The sequence below is a fragment of the Triturus cristatus genome, chromosome 2_2, assembly GCF_964204655.1.
Source record: "Triturus cristatus chromosome 2_2, aTriCri1.1, whole genome shotgun sequence".
In the NCBI taxonomy this organism is placed as follows: domain Eukaryota; kingdom Metazoa; phylum Chordata; class Amphibia; order Caudata; family Salamandridae; genus Triturus; species Triturus cristatus.
This window is the reverse complement of record NC_140582.1, coordinates 1132619295-1132634319: the sequence shown is the minus strand read 5'-3', so window position 1 is coordinate 1132634319 and position 15025 is coordinate 1132619295.

The window sequence follows — 15025 nt, the reverse complement described above, 5'->3', positions numbered from 1 at the left end:
TGCCTCCACTGTCCACTACACTCTATACACCAGAGGTGTATGTCGCCATGGATATGGGTGTGTTCTGCAAACTGCGGTCTGTCCAGCACATCTCTGCCCCTCTTGGCATAGTATAGGTCCCAATCATGGTTCTCCTGCATCCTTCACATGTGCCTGCTTGCCACCTCTCACCACAATCGGCTATTGTGTGGCTGAGGTGCCATGCCATTGATGGCTCATGTTCACAGCTTGCCCAGGTTTCCATTGTGAGTTGTCCTGTCGTGTCTGGTGGGTGGGCATGTTGTTTTGCATGTTGGTTTTGTTTTTGGGACGTGTGCATTGCCAGGGTTGTGAGTTGCATGATTGTGGAGTTGAGGAGAGTGGGGTGTTCATTTTGAACTTGCCATGGGGCTGTGTATTTCCCTTTGTGCCATCCTGGGGACGCTGGTTGCTAATGACTGTTGGAGGATGGATGAATCGTGCACAGTGGCTGGGCATTTGGAGGCGTGATTGGTGGAATTTCCACAGTGTTCGGTTGTTGCCTGCACATTGATGTGAGATGTGCGCTTTCTGTTGCAGTGATTGTGTGCTGTGTCAGCAGGGGGCACAGGTATGACATGTGTGCTGTGGATTGCCCACAACACGTGCGTGCATCCAGCTATGGCGTATGGTCCTTGCTTGGTCTCCAGCGGATCCTGCGCATTATGTTTGTCGAATGGGGACTGGGGTACCAGGCTTTGGTGATGTCCAGGACAGGTGTGAGTGACTTGAATTTGGCTGGCTGTGTTACTCCTCCGACTGTGGTGGATGTTGGTTGGGGGGTACCAGGGGCCTACAGGTGCACCACAGCCAGCAGCTTTGTGTGCGGTGGGATTTTGGTTGTCCGCTGTGTTGGTGCCGTCGGCCTGTTGGGCGTTGTTGGTCATGATGCGTGCAATGGTTGTCCTTTTAAGCCTGTATTGGGCAATGACATTGTCAGGTGTTGGGTTTGTGAGGCTGGTGTGTTTCCTGGGGGTCCGCTGTCTTTGTCAGCACTGCCTGGGTGGTGGTCCGAGGGGGGGCGTTCCGGGTGCTGTTGGGGTCCTGGGGTGGTGGCGGTGGGTGTTGTGGCCCTCTTGGGTGTCTGGGCCGCATGACCAGTGGCTCCATGGCATCTGTTGCCCTATCAATGTGGCTTTGGGCTGTGCTCCCTATTGTGGTGCAGGCTGTGGTCCGACTTTGCACCAAGTCAGAGCAGGTGTTATTTTCCTGCTGCTAATGCGCCTTAATGCCTGTTTTGTCTTCTTATCGCAGTTCTGGCTGTTTGTTGTGAATGTTTTGGAGTGGTGTTGTCGCGGCTTTTAGCACGGGAACGCCTACTCTGCATCTCATTAGCGATAGTTGCGGGGGTCATACGTGGCGATGTTTTTTGCGGCTGCTATCGTGGCTAAGCTGGTGCTGTCGGCTGTTAACACCGGCTTGTGAATAGGGGGATAAATTTATCGCAACTTTGGCTGCGATAAAGTGCTGTTAAAATTAAGGCGATAGTTCCTTGTGAATATGTCCCCAAATTTCCGAAAATACTCCGATTATTCCGATTCAATTACAATTTTTCCCAGGCCTAAAAAACGATGCTGGCAAAAACAAAATTACTGGGGTTCGTGGCTATGTTGTCAAAGAACAATGGCACATAGTGTGTAGCCTCTGCCCGATAAAGAAGATGGCAGAAGGAGAGGAGAGCCTCTGGGCCTGCGAGCATCACCTCGGGGAGAAGAATAACATCCTTCAACCTGACAGCTCAGAGCATGCTCTGCAATGACCAAGATGGCGGTTGGGCCACTCAGACGGGTGTTAACCAAATGTGCTGTGCTCCGCAGAGCCACTGGGCCCCCTCCAAAAATAGAGCCCAACACTCCACACCCAATAACAGCAGCCTTCCTGGAGGGAACCTTTGTTCACATTCGGGAGCAGTTGGGATATAAAAAAAAAAGGTGCTCTGCATGGTAAAAGATGGGTTCCCTCTTGGCCTGAATGCTCAACTGTACTGTTGTCTGGATCGCTAATGCTGATTTTTTGTCACAGGCAAGCACAGATCATGTGTGTGCTCCATGATATAGGCCTGTCTCACAGATTGCAATTTTGTTAGATCAGGAGGGGTTTCCAAAGCACAAGGTTACTGCCTTCACCAGGAGTTAAGTTGCGCCTTCGTGGTTGTGGCAGCGTGCTGTGGAGTGATCAGTAGTGGTGAACAGGATCGTTTTACCCTATCACTGGAGTAATAATAACCCGGTATTTGTAAAGCACGAACTAATCACCCCAAATGGTCTCTAGGCGCTAGGGGCCGTCGGGGAGATTAAGCGAGCTATGGCCCAAAGTTACAGGGTGCTGGGCTGAGTGGGAGACATCCGTTACATTGCGGTCTTCACACCGCGATACGTTTACAACGCGGGCATTACAACGCAAATCGGTACAACGACTTGCGCTGGATGGCGCTATACACTAAGGAATAGCATGATTCACTATTCCAACACCTTCCCTACTTTCAAGTAGGCACGAGTTGGAATTGTAAATCATACTATTCCTAAGTCCAGCGCCCTCCAGCGCAAGTGGTTGTAACGACTTGCGTTGAAATGCATGCTTTGTAAACGTATTGCGCAGGGGCGTAACACAGGCCCCTGCATCCCCTGCGGTGCGGGGGGGCCCCCACGCTCCAGGGGCCCCCTCACTCTCAGTGGAAGGAGACGGCTCTTCACTCTTCGCAAATAAAATGATGCTCCTGCGCGCACGGCCTCCCCAAGTCCCCATAAATTAAACTGTGCGCGCACACCACGGTGAGGGCATCTAAGCCTCCGAGTCTTCCCTCTCATTCTGTCTGCTCCTCAGTTAGTGAAAACCGAGACTTCAAGAAACGGGTATTACCCTCTGTTTCCTCCTTTCGTTTATTTGCTCCCCTGTGAAATGGATCCAAAAAAGAAAAACATTTTTGCTGGAAACGTTGTCTTTTTCTGACACAAGTGCAGACTCCGGGTGGAGAGAAATGAAACATTCCCAAATGGGAAAAATAAATAACTAATGAAAGCAAGACAGAGTGGTTGCAAGGTGTCCAGATTGATTTATTTACACCTAAACACATTAGTGCCACTTTACAGTGTTTGCCAGTGAAGTGATACTTTTGTTTACTCATCTCTCATTGAACAACATAGTTTTCCCTGTGTGAGAAAGTGCACCTTGCCTGGAGGTACTGAAATACTTGCTTGATGGGTGAATTGTAAAACAAAATGTGTACAGCGACTGTGTGTTTACGAATGTGGTCTTTTTAAACCATACTGCCTATGTTTCGAAAGGATATAAGCAATGGGCACTGAAACGGGTCCCTTCCGGGCCTTACCTTTTCATGCAAAAGCACTCACTGATTTCAGAATAATGAGTGTAAAAGGAAAAAGGTAACCATGTTGTTCCTGCTTACATTTCACATGCTTTAATTAATCTTGCATTCCCTATGAGTGTTTGCTTTTTCTAGGATGTTGTTAATCTTTTTAGGCAGCATATTACTCTTGTTTAGTGCGTAATTAGAATTGAGTCACATCCAGGTGTTTATAGCGGGTCAGTGCAGTGCAAGTTTCTCTAAGTGGGGCAGTATGGTGCTCAGTGGGGGAGAGGATGTGGCGCTATGGTCAGAGCTGCTGAAGTGGAACTGGTGAACCAGGTTCAGCCTTAATGACCAGGCTCCCAGACCACTCTCCTGAGGGAGCTCATTCCTGTGCTACACCTTAGAAGGCGCCGCAAGACTTTAGATGCCCAGGTGTCGTAGCACCAGCAGGTGGACCCTAACGGTTGCAAGTGTGGATTAACCTTGAAGGCCTATCCACCACTATCCATGAAGTTCACCTCCAGTCTTGGGGACAGACCTATGAAGCAGCACACCATAGAGTGGCAGTGACTCTGTCACTGAGGTCACAGGACCCTTGAGCAGGGTGGCTCTAGGGCAGTGTAACCGCACCTGGCGCTAACTTCAGGTGGGGTCATCGTGTTTGTAAGTTTAATATGGTTTTAAAAGCACTTGCTGCCTCCTTCCTGGCCACCAACATTTTTGGGCAACAATAAAAATGTCTTGATAACTCCAGTGATTAATGTTCTTAGTAGAGAGAGATGGTGGTTTGTCTAGTGGAAGGGTTGACTCATGAAAAGGAAGAGCAGAGGGTTAATGTGCCTGCCGCTAAGAACATGTGCCATGCAGATCACAAAGTGCGCATAATGTGAATAGGTCAGTGGGTCACTGCTTTTGTCAGAGAGACCCTATTGTTACTTGCAGTTAATAAGTTAAAATCCTAACATAGAACTGTGAGCTATTAACTGTAAGAGCTGCATGCAAACTCAAAGGTATAAATTAGAGTGTTATGTTTTTTCCCCCAGTCTTCGATTATCCTAATGTTGCAAAAAAGGGTTCATTTGGGTAGAAATCAATTCTGATTATTAAAGAGAACCCCCAACCATGGTATTACGTTTTTAATTCTGGGTTTGTGTTTCTGCAGACCAATCACTATTAAACTATGCTGCCTACTAGTATGGTTGTCATGTGACTCCTACACCTTGTAGTCTTTTGTCTTATGTAACATTTCCTACACAGTGATTTACACACATATGAATGATTGTCTTTGTGTAATATGTATGATGTAAAGTGCTCTGACACCCTACACTGGTATTAGTGGTGCTGTAAATTTTCTGATAATTTATTATTTTGAAATTTTTACACATGCTAACAGTCTCTGCAAAGATTTTTCCTTATTAGTACTAGTGGAACATACAACTGCAGCAATGAGAAAGGTGACCAGTCAACCTTTGCACAGGGCCCCCCGCTTCACAGCAGCACAAGTCACATTTTTAGTAACTTTTGATGTGTTTGAGCTATAAATAATTTATTAGTTAAAATCGTCAGATTATGCAGCAGATGATGTATTATGTGGCAAATATGGCAAAGCCATATTTATGTGGAAAACATTTGCAAACTAGGATATTTTGCCATTCATGTTTGAACTGCTCTTGTAGAAAAAGGGAGAAGTGCTGATGACAGAAACTCCATGGCTGGGAGACAAATGGCTTGCGATTCCACTTTTAAGGATATTTGGGACATTCTGTGATTGGAAACGAATCCCACTTTGTGAATGTATTTTAATGTCAATAACACATATTTAACCTTAAATAAACATGTGTATCTATTAGTTAAATTAAATAATGTAATAAGCTGTAACCGGTTAGTGAAATGGGAAACAAATACTAAAAATTGGGATATTTTGCTCTTTCTGCCACACCTCTCACTCCGTCCACTGACACAATCCATTGGTTATTTCCGCCCTCTGATTCTCCTCCCACAGTCCCCCTACTTTTTATCCCTCACTTCGACCACTGCCTGGAACTAACATGCATTAGAGACAACTGTGGACTTTTACCACTGGGTCTCTTAGAGAATGACACCTCAGGTCCATACACGGGGGCTAAACACAGCACGTTCCTGGGTTCTCCGCACAACGTGTTTGCTATTTGATGCCAGACTTCTGCAGCTTGTGTTGAGGAAATTAAACATCCCTTGTGCGTGTATAAAACATAGCTGCCAAGTGTTGTTGGCACCATGTCGTGTCCATTTGTAGCTTTTATCCAACAACACTTTGCATGCTAGAATGTTTAACCTCTTACTTAGATGGTCACAGCACAACTCCCAGAATGCAAGGCGCGGTTGGCTTAAAATCCAGGCCTGGCTGGCGGTGTCACTCGTGACGATAGAGCCATTTGGAGGCAATGGTGAATCTGTAATTTAGCAGGCGTGTCTATACTCTTAGTAAATTGTAAATACCACCAGTGTTGACACTCTGAGGTCTGAGGCCTCTGTTTGTTATGAAGTAAGGCCCAGTCTGGTGGTTCAGGTCAGTCCTTGTGAGGGAAGCTGCTGGACTTGTTTTTACCATGCACTTTGAAAGTATTTTCACCTTGATGCAAGAAGAACGTTGGATCGTTTTACAAAACATGCTTGATTTTTGTTGATTGCCGGACTGGTGATTGCTTTATTTAGCACTTTGAAAGTATTTGCACTTTTTCTTTTGCTTTACCAGCTACAGTTTGTATAGATTGTCATTAGGTACTTGCTGATAGGGTTTGTTTTTATTCTACATGCAGTGTTATTTATGGTGTTGCTTGCACTTGTCTGTAATACGCGTACCTTAAATCTTGTATTTAGCATTGTTTACACTGCAGAAATGATAAATTAAAACAGACAAACATCTGCTTCAATGTTCTGAAGCATCCAAACAGTTTTCTTCCTCAGCCTTGTTTGCCTGCCTGTTTTCCACTGCTTACTAATAAAGACATTATGATTGAAATTGCTTCCTCAGTTCGCGTTATTATCATGCACAACCCTTGACAGTCGCTAGTGTGTGGCATGCAGATAATTCACCAGTCTATTTCTCTTGCCTTTCGCAGGATACTGAGTTGTAGCTTGTGTACTTCTCATGTATATTGTCAGTTGAATTTTTATGGAATTGCAGGTTTGGGTTGGTCTTTCAAAGTTTCAAGGTATTGTCAATTCTATTGCAGACCCTTCATAGTTGTTCTTTGTTCTTCAGCCATAGGCAGTTCCTGAGACAATAAGATCGCTCCTCTGCATTGTTCTGATTGCTGCCTCAGTTAAATAATCTACTTTTGACAGTATTGTTACAAATGGCATAGCTTGTGTGTTAAGAGTGTTTCCCACTTTCTCATTAGAACTTAGAGAAAGACAATATAGAGGCATTTCATTTAAATGTTGGAGGTTTCAAATCAAAATATGCTAGATTTCTAGGTGGTAGGGCAAAATGGTAGATGGTGGGCCGCGCCGCCGAGGGAGGGGTGCCCCCTCCATGTGCTTTGCAGGGGGGCCCCCTCAAGTTTTGTTACGCCACTAGTATTGCGGTGTGAATACCGCGATGTGACGTCATATATTCGGGAGAGCTGCTGCCAGCGCCAGGAATCAAATCATGAGCCCCGTGCTCTGGAGTCTCCTTGAATGTTCAGCTACTGTGTGCTTAACTCACCCTTAGCCTACATCAGGAAGATATAGAGGGCTGCATAGCGCTGGAGTGGTGACTCTGCATTGGGTGTGTGTGTGCCTGGAAAGGGTACAGTACAAAGATGGTGCAGTACTGTGCAGGACACCTGTGGTTAGTTCCTGAGAGGAATACATTACATGAGAGGTGTAGTGCTATGCAGTGCATGCGCAGGGACTGTATGTTAGCTTGCACGAAGTACAATGCATGAAGGATGAAGAGTTGTGAAGCGTGCAAATATAGAAAGTGTGAGTGCTGGCAGTGCGTGTGTTTTAAAATAAGCATACCTTAGTTGAATATAGGAAAACTTCAGTACTGAATAGTGCGCTCAGATTGAGTCTGTATGCTGAATGCATGAGTACAGGTAAAAGTCCAATGAATAGAGATATTAGTGCTAGACAGTGAGTGTGCTGAGAGTGTGCATGAGTTAATGTGCCTGCAATGGTGCATAGAATGGAGGACGCTGGGTTCCATTTAAGGAAGCCCAGGCCTGCCTGCTGAAGGCATGAGAAAAAGTGAAATCCCCTGGAAGGTTTTGTGGATTTCTGCATTATTGTGAGCTGGGTGGGGACACACGGGAGGGAAAAAGGACAAGGCTCCCTTTATATTTCAAAGGACTGCTCTTTGATTCAGTGATAGATCACAAGGAAGGGGCCTAAATACATCTCAGGAAGGGAGATGGGCTGATAAGAGATTCACACACAGTAGGGCTGGGGGTCTTGGATTAACCTTTTGATGCACATATCACTGTGGCTGACATCCAGGTGTGAAATGTGTGTAGTGGACATTCAACTTTGGAGTCGTGCTTGATGTGGCAGAACTCTATCATGAAGGAAGAGAAAGGTAGAAGGGCCCACATCAAAAGAAGCAGAACCCCAACATAAAACTTCAAAGACCAACACCCTAAATTGCATTTGGTGTCTGAAATAAATCTTTGAGAAGGGGAGTTAGAATCCCCAATAAAGTTGCCATCTTCCAAGCAGTAAGATGGGCTTTGTGAGGAAGGGAAGCTCTGCAAGACTTCTGCCTGTGACCTGGACTGGGGGCCAAGGCCTGCTAGTCTCCCTGCTGGGTCAGGGATCTCACCCAGGGAAACGAAGATCACCTGCCTTGGAGTCTGGAGTACCATTCCCTGCCTGCTTGCCAAGACCAGTGTGCCATGTGAGGAAGACGGGAGCGATGGAGGAAGAGCGGTCCAGTGCGCACTGATTGGTTAATTGCCCATGTCCGATGACCCCTGTATGCTAGGCGAGGGCCGCTGCGATCTCAGCTGTCTGAAGTGTGCTCTGTGAGCACACTTCCAAGGGCCACACAGTGGTGACCTTGTGTGAGAGACTGGCTTAGTATATGGTGCTCACTTATGTGAGTGTAGCACCCTGAACTAATCCATAGAATCCTTATTGGGATTTTAGTCGCCTTAGACAACCTTAGAACACTCTCTAAGTGGGAGCTGTGAAGAGCAGCCTTGTGGATCAGTCCAGAATGCGTGTAAAGCAGCTCGTTTTACCAGTACTTAATCTTTTGGTGTAGGTTAAGTGAAAAAGAACCACAAGGTTTAGTTATAAAATATGTATTTATTATTAACTCTCACTAACACAATGTATTATCTCCTACCTGGAGATACATGCACAATTCACACAATACATTGTCAAAAGAATATGTAAATACAGAATACACAGTGGACCCCAGGGGGAGACCAAACCTTATACTAAAATAGTGGAATACGAACCAAGACCTAAGGTGAGAATAGACCCAGAAGATGTAGATGAGCCGGGGACCCAAGAAACACCCAAGGTGAGTATCTAGGAACCCCACGGAGGTCATGTGCAGAGTGTGAACACAACCACGTGCTCAACGTTAGTCAATAGGTAAGTTGTGGTTGCAATTTTAAAGAAACACTACCCTTCCTAGCCGACCCTGAAGAAGCCTAGTGGAAGATGTAAGGTTGGAGAGTCACTCAACCCGTGGATACCCCAGGAACCAGGATAGCTACACCAGGGAAGCCGGCTGCATAGGTGTGAAGTGACGTCGGAAACTGTCGTAGACCACAATGGAGGACTTCAGTAAAGATGCAGTTGGTGAAGAAGGTGAAAGTGTCCGGTGGAACCCAAAGGTGGATTCAAGATAAGAGGTACTTGCAAGCAGAGGGGACAGAGTCAAGGCCACTCAGGAGTGACCATGAGGCATGGAAGATGAATGCCCACCGATGTCGGAGATGCAGGAGAGTTGATGGCACCCTTGAAGTTGCAGCTGTACAGACCAGGCAATGCAGAGGAGGACCAGGAGCCATGCACGAGCTGTCCCACGTCGGATTTTAAGTGCCAAGGGGTCAGTGTCCGGCAGGGGCACCAACAAGCCTCGGCAATGACAACCAACGTAGTTGAAGAAAAAGGTGCAGTGTCGGGACCAGCAAGGTGTAAGTGACTCACCACAAGCAGGTAAGTCATAGCAGACCCCGAGCAAGCAGGGGAGCCCACTGCAGCCAAAGAAGACTCTCGAGAGGACCCACGTGCCGAAGGTACAGGAATCACAAGAGGACCTCGAGCAGCTCACCAAAAGATGAAGGCCCACGGTGCAAAGGATGCGATGCAATTGAAGATCTTGGATGTAGGAGATGCTTGAGGTTGGAGCTTCTTGGAGCCTGAAGATCTCTGGAGGAGAGAGTCAACAAGCCTTGACAATGGCAAGTTTATGCGGTACACAGGGGTGCTGTTCCGGCAGTTCCGTCGAGGGATACTGGCCTCAATCTCAGTGATAAGACAGTGCAGGCCTTGAGGGAGTTGCAGAACCACCACCTGTGTTGCTGTGCCTGCCAAAGTCTGTGGGAGCCCAGGATCAGCAGACCGGTCACCTGTGTTGCAGTGCCTGCAGATGCAGGGAGTGACTCCTTCACTCTAAGTCTTGGGTGTCTTGGATGTCCACAGGCCTTGTGAAGTACCTGTATGGAGCACAGGCACAGACGTTGCAGCTGACTTGCAGGACGACAAGACCCTGGAGGAGTCTTTCCTAGTTGCAGTCTCGGTTCCCAACGCGAAGTTCAGCGAGGTCCAGCATGCCCAGACAGTTGACGATGAAGTAGTATTTGATCGGAATCTAGTCCCATGACGCATCTAGGGACCCACCTAAAGGTAAGCCCTTAAGCACCCTATGGAAAAGGTTGGAACGATTCAGGGGTCCCTCCTAGAGGAGGGGCTGACAGTGGGGAGGGTACTCCCATATCCTTTGTACAGTTTTTTGCCAGAGTGGAAGTTAACGGCTCCCTGAACTGGTTTGGACTGGAGTATGCAAGGAGGGTACCAGATGTGCCCTTCAAGCAGTCTGAGTGGCGCTGGCAAGTGCCTCCACCCTGTCCCAATACACTAAGTGTTGTCTGGGAGGTGGACACACCTCCCTGTGACAGGATACCTATTGCCCTGCCTTCCTCTGCTCGCGTTTGGCTCAGCAGCAGGAGGACAGAATTGTGTTTCTGGTCAGCAGAAGTCATAGTTTACTGTCTGGGTCTAGAAGACTGGTACTGGGAGCCCCGAGGGCCTACCGGAGGAGTTTCACAGTGCATGGAATCATACCTCCCACACCATTTACGGTGTGGGGGTATGATTCCAACATGTTTGATACCAAATACAACAGGGTGTGTTACAGACAGTTTAGAGATGGTCATCGCATAGTGCTCCATGGCCACTCCCTTTATCTTAATGGCTGATGCACTTACAACCCAGGAGAATGGACTCTGGAGTTTAAAGGGGTGTCCTTCTCCTGCAGGGGCATCCTCACACTTAGAACCAAGCACCCTTATTGAATGGCCTTCCTTATGGGTGGCTTATAGGTTCTAAGTGCAGTGACCCCAAAGTATAAGGAATCTTATAACTGTCATAAGTGGTGCTAGCACCAGCTGATGCAGGCTGCAATGGCAGGCCTGTAGTCACATTTTGAGTTGTATCTCATTTTTTTTTAACACAAACTTTATTGCATTTTCTCTTAACACATGTATACTTACATTTGTTCTTAAGCATTAATGATATCTAATTCTACAATTATAGGCTAGCACCGGGATTCTGGATTATGCAGTTACAATTTTTAGTCACATCTTGCATATTGGTGCGCATATTCCTATACCCATTGTCTGTCGTACAGCCTGTGTTGTTTTCCTGCATACATTAATCTGCAAATTGATTACGCTGTGTTTATTTCTATTAAACTTAACATAACCCCCTCTACCCCCCTTTCCCATTTCGCAGTTGACTAACTGGAAACCCAGCCGGTATTCGCCCAAGTATACCCAGCCATACACTGCTATGTACCTGATATTTAACACCAGAATGGATTGCGCCTTACAGTTTACTACAGTACTTTTACAGTTCACACCTGTGCAAGTTACTTTTATCTGCTCTGTTAGCTCTTACTAGTTGCGGGAGTGTCCCCATTAATGCCTCCCCAACACTTGGATAACTGAAGGCTGTGTCTACTCTGTTACAACCGTGTTTTCTTCTGACACTCGAATAGTCCCACCCCGCGTTTTAAATGCCTCACACAGCATATTCCACGCCGATTGCTATGGGTATTTTCCTCTTTCCACGCTGCTTTTCCCTGCGTAACGCAGCGCTTTCAGCTAGGCTCCACTTCACTACCTCGTCCTTCAATGAGTCCATTTTTGGCGGTCTTGCTGCCTTCCACCTTCTAGTGATTAGCCTTTTGCCAGCAGTAGTGCTAAGTTTGCAAACCGTGCCTGCACATTATATTCCTTCGCCTTAGGATATATCCCCCAATATGCAGCTCTTCTCCGTATTCCAGGTCTGTCCGCTTACCACATCCGTCAGCACCTGCGGTACTTGCGCCCAGTATTGTGTGAGTGCCGGGCATGTTCACAACTTATGCCTAAACCCTGCGTCTTCTTCTATACATCTTGGACAGCTAGATGATGCTGTGGGGAACGTTTTGTGGATTCTATGTGGTGTTAGATATGCCCTTTGCATTATTAAGTATTGTATGAATTTAAAACGCGCATTACGCAACACTACTTTCGGGTAGGCCAAGAGTGAGATTCCCCATCCGTTTGTTCTGTGTCCATGTCTGCTTCCCACTTCTCATGCAAGGTCCCTAATGGAGAGGTCTGTGTCTCTCTAATGCCCACATACAGCCATCAAGTGCCTGCTGTTTCCCATTAAATACAGCATGTAGACTAGTCTACTTGTTGGTGGTTCTTGCCTGTCAGGTGCTCCTTCCCTAAGCACAAGGTGCAATATGCCCGCGTGTAATAAAAAATAAAGGGGCATATCAACAACAACCGGCGATAATTATCTCTAAGCGCACTTAGCGCTAGGATAATTATCGCGTTGATTTTTATCGCTGAGATAGCGTGCTATTAGCAACGCTTATCTCAATAGCGATAAAAATCCTCACGCTAAGTGGCTAACGTGAGATTATCGCTGGAAACCCAGCGATAATCTCACGTTAGCTTGTTGATAGGGACAGGCAAACTTAGCCATGATATCCTCCTTCCATAGGATATCATGGCTAAGTCAGAAAAATACCAGATGTAAAAAAGCAGCGTTAACCGCGGTTAGCGCTGCTTTTTTTGTCTCTAACAGGGTTAGCGACATTCTTGATAATAGGAGAAATGTCGCTTAGCGACATTTCTCCTATTATTTTACTCTGGAACGCCCCCTTTGCATCTCATTAGAGATGCAAGGGGAAGCGTAGAGTAAAAGGGTGCTAACATGCCAATTTGCATGTTAGCACCCTGTTGTTGATAGGGCGCTAGTTTTATCTCTGCTTTTTTGGCTTTTAAAGCCCTTGTTGATATGCCCCATGGTATCAGGGAGCCCATTAGAGCTAACAAAGTCTGCTTGGGACATCAGTGTATCCTCCTGGAACAGCGCACCTACGGTTGTAATTCCTCCCTCCTCCCAGCTGGACAGTTGTCTCCGCGTAACCATTCCCGTTGGTATCGGCAGTCCCAACAACGGTGTGTTTGGCGCAAAAGATAGATGAAGTTTGGTGTATTTTACAGCATATCTCCAATATTTCAATGCTATCTGCAATAGCAGCGAGTCTGCAGTATTAATTGGGTGCCGGCTGTGTAATTTGCCGTGCAATCTGCCCTGTTCTAGCATTCTGGGCGTATAACCGATTTCTTGCAGATTTCGGCCCACTAGCCAGTATGAGAGCCATTGCAACAGGCTCACCATGCAGTAGGCCTTAAAAGCAGGGGCTCCCATTCCACCTTTGGTTGTTGACAGTATTAGTTCCTTGAGTGCCACCCTTTGTCTACCCACACCCCATACCAATTCTATCAGCAGTGAGTCTGGTACCTTGAACACTTTCATGGGCATTAGTATCGGGATTGTTGTGAAGTAATACAATACTCTAGACAACATGACCATTTTCGCAATAACCAAGCGGCCCGTGGCAGAGAGCAGTAGTGTTATCCAGAACACTATATGCGATCTTAATTAAGCTATTGTCTTTTGTACATTACCATCTAGTGTGTCTTGCTGTGTCCGGTATACATGCACTCCCAAGTACTTGAATTTGCTCTGAGCTATTTGTATTCTGCTGTCACCAAAGTCAAACATGTGCGGAACCTCGGTTTGTTTGAAGAAGAGGGCTATTGATTTATCTACCGAACTTTGCGAAAAGGGCTGCCGCTACGTGTAACCCACTGTGCAAACCTCTGGTGTATAATATGTTATCGTCTGCATATAATGATGCTGCATGCATCAATGGCCCAATGGGTATACCCCAGTCCTGTGCCAATGCGCTCAATTTGTGCGCCAGTGGTTCCAGTGCTAATGTAAAAAGCATATGGGATAGTGGGCACCCCTGCCTTGTACCTCTGTAGATTTTGTACTCCCTAGAAATATGTTTGCCCGAACGTACCCGGGCCGTAGGAGCCACATATAGTAATCAGATCCAGGTCAGAAATTCACCTGGTATATAGTATCGTTCTAATGCTTCTAGCATATGCTCCCATCTCAGTGTATCAAATGCCTGTTTCATGTCCAGGGACAGACATCCAGCCATCGGGTATTGGTCCAGATGGGGCCCACATTAATTGATACAGCCTCCTCACAGTGAGCACTGTGCTCCTTCATTGCACAAACCTGCATTGGTCTACATGTATTAACTTGTTGAGGTATGGCATTAAAAGCTCCGCTAAGATTTTGCTCAATATTTTGTATTCAGTGTTTAAAAGTGACAATGGTCGATATGCTGTGATATTAGTAGCATCCTGGCCTGGTTTCAGTAATGATATCACCAGTGCCTGTTTTGTAGTCTGGGGAAGCGATCCTTCCTCCAATGCTGTTTCATACACCTTACTTAATTGAGATGCCAGCTCTTTGGCATATGCTGCGTAAAATTCTGTGGGCAGGCCATCAAAGCCAGGATTCTTATTCCATGGAAGGCCGCGTATAGACAATTGAACTTCCTCCGTAGTGATCAGTGAACCTAAGTCGTCCTTGTCTGCTTCATCCAGCTGTCGTAAGGTCACACCACAAAGGAATTCCACTATTTCTTGCCTGTCCACACGTTCAGGTACACTATGTAGGTGGCTGTAATATTTGTGAAACGCCGCATTGATTGTTAGTTGAGTATCCACCACTTCACCAAGTGGGGAGTGAATCTTGGTTATAGGGGTGGCTTGGGGCTGATTGCGTATGATACGAGCTAACAGTGTGCCTGGCTTATCTGCCTCTACATGTGTTCTCTGCACATATGATCTATAGTCTACCACTCGTAGTCTCTCCAATAGGTCCGCATGTTCTATCCTTGCCTGTTGTAGTTTATCTGCCTTAGCTGGGGTCTTGGCCGCTACTTTTTCTAGCGATCCCAGCTGCCCCTGCACATCTGTCAAGCTACACACTATTTATTGTCTGGCTCCTACCGTAGGCCCAATAGTTGTACCTTTCACCACCACCTTGAACGCTTCCCATTTAATTAGTGGGGATGAGGTGGTAGCAGCATTCCTGGAAAGATATTCAGTGATCGTATCCGGT